This window comes from Gymnoscopelus braueri (assembly GCF_963280865.1).
Source record: "Gymnoscopelus braueri genome assembly, chromosome: 4".
In the NCBI taxonomy this organism is placed as follows: Eukaryota; Metazoa; Chordata; class Actinopteri; order Myctophiformes; family Myctophidae; genus Gymnoscopelus; species Gymnoscopelus braueri.
In genome coordinates, this window is record NC_137605.1 from 57,617,420 (window position 1) to 57,622,617 (window position 5,198).

At 41.1% G+C, this 5,198-nt stretch overlaps 1 pseudogene across 1 annotated transcript; it reads right to left on the minus strand.

Moving 5' to 3' along the window:
• Positions 1-228: 228 nt before the first annotated feature.
• On the minus strand, positions 229-1,403 carry LOC308083692 (zinc-binding protein A33-like; annotated as a pseudogene). The gene has a single exon. The product of its transcript is annotated as a zinc-binding protein A33-like (transcript).
• Positions 1,404-5,198: the final 3,795 nt, after the last annotated feature.

Here is a 5,198-nt window from a genome sequence, read left to right on the forward strand (position 1 = left end):
ATAGAAACTACCAGTGACATCATCGATGGGGAATCCAAGCTTATGGAAACTGCAAGCGTTCCATTCCTGGAAAAGGTTGCTATAATGGAAGACATTGTTCTCGCATTAATAGAAAATCTGATTAAAAAACTTTCAATCTTGTTTGAAAACTGTTAGGATTTAGAAGACATTTGTGGAATCGGCCTCAGGTCTTAATGGGCTAAAATACTGTAGTACTTCCATCACTTTCTATGCTTGACAAATATCAATGGTATCCCTTATGCCTCCAGCATGGAAACATGGGTAGAGTTTCTCAGTGAAAGTGTCTTTATAAGTGTAGATGTGAGTCATGTCTTCAGGGTCATAGAAGGACAACTCTCCCCTGTCATAGTCCAGCTCGACTCTGATCCTCTCAGGATTCCTCTGAAATGGGATCTTTTCATCACACCCATTACTATAACAACCGTGGCTTTGTCTTAACCACCAGAATCCATATTCTGGAGTATCGTTATACTCATCCCTGTCAACAGATTCTTTAGCCAAACCTATAAACCATAGGTGATGGTCTCCAACCTCTACCTCCCAGCTGTGTTTTCCTGAACTGAAACCCTCTGAACCCAAAACAAAATCACGACGAGTGAATCTCTCTGGGTTTTCTGGAAGCTCATCCTTCCCTGTCCATGATGTCGCTCTCACACCGGTCAGGTTTTTAGACAGACAGAGCTGTCGGCCTGCTGTGTTTGGGTCCAGAATGACAGGAGTAAACTTGACCCTCTCCTTCACCTTCTCCCAGACTCTGAAGCTCAGGTTTCCCAGGTGTTTGGTCACATCAATCAGTGCTCCTGAGACCATCTGTGGATCTGGCAGTATACAATGGACTCTGGCGCTGGTCTGAGTGTGTTTATAACTGCTGAGAAATGACACACTGTGTTCCTGCAGCTCTTGTTCTACGGCAGATATGCTGTCTGAGAGAGAGGACATCTGCTCCTGCAAGATCTGAATGATCTTCCCCTTCTGCTTCTTGTCCTCCCTCAGAGCTGCCAGTCTGACAACCTCTTCCTCTCTCAGGAACTGGTGGAGCTTCTCAAACTCTGCTCTGATCTGCTTCTTTGTGGCCTCCACCTGTGTCGAACAACTACATTGTATTTCTTTTTAATGTTGTTGTATTTGTTCCTCTTGTCCATTAAAATCTCAAGGTCAGACTTCAGTTGGTCCTTCAGCTGATTGATTGCTTGTTCTATAGGAAGCCACTTGTGACCACGGTGGTGACAGGAGTCACAGATGTGACACACAGCTCTCTGTTCTTCCTCACAGAACAGCTTGTTCTCCACTGGATGCTCACAGCACAACACATTGACTTGCTCCTCAGATGACTGTGTGGCTGGGTCAGTTGAAGGTGTGGATGGAGGGTTGTACCATGGCATTTTCTTCAGATCAGGAAACGCGTCTGTTAGCTTTGTGTCTTGTAGCAGACGCAGGTGAACGCCCTGCAAATAGTTTCCCCCTTGAAGATCATTTTGTCAACAAGTGCAGTGGCTGCGTCGGATGGGAGAGGGATGCTTTTCAGGTTGATGTATTCCATGTCCATCAGTAGCTTTTCTTCACATTCAAATACACACTGGATGATGAAGATAATGTTTGACATTAGAATGTGTTGAAGTTTTGTCTTGTTCCATCTGATAACCTTTGTAGCCTCCATGTCGAACCCTGGAGGTGAAAAAGAAACATTGTTTATGAACCATTTACCTTGTTGCAGTAATAGTTAATCAACCGTAACATCCCTATTTTGGGCATGCCAGGCTAAAATGAAAACAAAATGATCTAATTAATAACAATAATAATAATTTGACTAGTGCTCTTCTGACGTGGAAACAAAAATGTTTCTGTATCACCCAAAACAAAGCATTTGATTGTACTGTTATATCTCCAGGAATTAATCAAAAATGCTTCTTCACAATCAACTAATGATGTAATAAATGAATGGTTGACATAATGTTTGACCTGCTGCTGTGCTGGTAGTCTGAACGCAGCTCTGCAAAGTGTTGTTCCTCTCAGCTGTCTGCTCGCCATCTCTCTGCTGTAGTCTCCTCTTTTTGGAATCCATTGTAGCCTACTGTAAACACACAATTAACACTACATTAAAGGCATAGTATGTAACTTTGCCCTGTGTTTACATAACAAAACAATGTTTCACCCATCATTTCCCTCTATGCCAGCAATTATCAGCCACTGGAGTCGTGTGGTGGTGTTTACCTAAATAAGCACAATGGCCCCGATTCATAAAGGGATTTACGACCATATTTTGTACGTACTGGCATTTAGGACAAATCCTACACCTGCAGTCGGATTCATAAACGTTTTTTGGTCTGTGTTTGGTGCGTCAGGTGCGCACGTTCTCAGGTCAGCCCCGAGGCTGTCTTACCAGGGCTGAAATGTGCGTATGTCTTTAGAATGCTTTATTCTTCATGCCAAAATCAATTACAACAGTGGCAAACCTCAAATACAATATATATGTGACCAACATTTGTCAACACATATATATAAAAAATAAAAAATAAATGTCAAACGATGTATTGCTTGTAGCCTATGCATAATATAGACATGATGTAGATTCCACCGCTTTTTATTTATTTTCTAGGCTATCAGTTCCATTTAGAGCTGAATTATATAGGTCCCTCAGTGTGTTTGCCAGCGGGCCATCTGAGCCAAAGTGTCACGTAATAATGAAAATAGGCTATCATGCCTTAATGAAACTGCGGAGGGACTGACGGCGCACCAGTGTCCGTGCCGCGGTATTAATTTGTAGGCTATAGCCTACTGTAGGCTACTCTACTGTATATTGATCACATGAACGCCACACACAACAGCCTAATAAATGTTACCATCTGATGAGGAAACTATAGTGATGAAAGCTGTGTCCAGAAGATCCATTCCCCATTCAGACGTAGGACAGTGATTATATTAATCAAAAATTAACTAATTTAATCAATAAGTAATCAATAAGCTCTGGTCCATAATCGAATAGCAGCGTTCCACTTGTATGCCCTGGATTTATTTTCAACATCATCTTTTTACCTGGTAAACGTGAGCAATGTTATATCCTTTCCAGGTTATTAGTCTATTATTTGCTGGCGGGGTTAAACCTTGTAAAGTTGTAAACATTACACATTATGTTCAGCTGATCCATCGTGCAATAGTGGGACTCGCTTCCAGACAGATCAGAATGGTGTTCAAGTTCTCTGTCGGTGTCAAGGCATTGCGGCCGGGCCGACAGCTGTAAGTCTGGACGAGAAGTTAAACTCCGGTGTTGCCAGATTTTGTGAGAGAAATAAGCAACCAGGTCTATGAAAATAAGCCAAAAGAAGCAACTGGCACTTACAGTAGGCCATTATAAGCACTTTAATTAAACCTTTGTGAGCTTGTAGATCTGCTATATTTAAAAACAAATCTTGTAATAAAATGTGGAATATTTGGAAGATTTTTTAAACATTCTAACAACACAAATCTGCCTCCAGCTGGCACAAAACATTTTCAGATGGGGCTTATAGGGATAAATTAGCTTACATATTAACTTGGGGGTCCATGACATAAAAATATTTGAGAACCACCGGTTAAAACAATTCAACAATTGTGAAGCAAGCCCAAATAACCAACTACACTTTAGAAACAAGCCCAAAAAAACGCACCCCACTGATACCAATATTTACAAGCAACTTTACAGAAAAATAAGCGCAAATTCGCTTATAATAAGCGGACATGGCAACACTGTGCCGTAAAGTGACGTTAAAGTTGGATGCTGTTGGATGCAGACTTCGACATTAATCAGCTCCTACACCTGGTCATACGCACGTCTCTGTGATATACGAACCCCTTTGGGAATTGCACGTCCGTTTGTGACTACCAAAATACGACCGGCCTTTACGAACTTTATTTACCCCATATTTACGACCCTCGTTATGAATCGGGGCCAATGGCCCCGATTCATAAAGGGATTTACGACCATATTTTGTACGTACCGGCATTTAGGACAAATCCTACACCTGCAGTCGGATTCATAAAAGTTTTTTGGTCTGTGTTTTGTGCGTCAGGTGCGCACCTTCTCAGGTCAGCCCCGAGGCTGTCTTACCAGGGCTGAAATGTGCGTATGTCTTTAGAATGCTTTATTCTTCATGCCAAAATCAATTACAACAGTGGCAAACCTCAAATAAAATGTATATGTGCCCAACATTTGTCAACACATATATATATAAAAAATAAAAAAAAAGTCAAACGATGTATTGCTTGTAGCCTATGCATAATATAGACATGATGTAGATTCCACCGCTTTTTATTTATTTTCTAGGCTATCAGTTGCATTTTGAGCTGAATTATTAGTCCCTCAGTGTGTTTGCCAGCTCAGCCAAAGTGTCACGTAATAATGAAAATAGGCTATCATGCCTTAATTAAACTGCGGAGGGACTGACGCACCAGTGTCCATGCCGCGGTATTAATTTGTAGGCTAATAGCCTACTGTAGGCTACTCTACTGTATATTGATCACATGAACGCCACACACAACAGCCTAATAAATGTTAACATCTGATGAGGAAACTATAGTGATGAAAGCTGTGTCCAGAAGATCCATTCCCCATTCAGACGTAGGACAGTGATATCAAAAATTAACTAATTTAATCAATAAGTAATCAATAAGCTCTGGTCCATAATCGGATAGCAGCGTTCCACTTGTATGCCCTGGATGTATTTTCAACATCATCTTTTTACCTGGTAAACGTGAGCAATGTTATATCCTTTCCAGGTTATTAGTCTATTATTTGCTGGCGGGGCTAAACCTTGTAAACATTACACATTACGTTCAGCTGATCCATCGTGCAATAGTGGGACTCGCTTCCAGACAGATCAGAATGATGTTTAAGTTCTCTGTCAGTGTTAAGGCAATGCGCCCGACAGCTGTAAGTTTGGACGAGAAGTTAAACTTCTGCAACTCCGGTGTTGCCAGATTTTGTGAGAGAAATAAGCAACCAGGTCTATGAAAATAAGCCCAAAAGAAGCAACTGGCACTTAGGCCATTTAAGCACTTTAATTAAACCGTTGTGAGCTTGTAGATCTGCTATATTTAAAAACAAAATCTTGTAATAAAATGTGGAATATTTGGAAGATTTTTTAAACATTCTAACAACACAAATCTGCCTCCAGCTGGCACAAAACATTTTCAGATGGGGC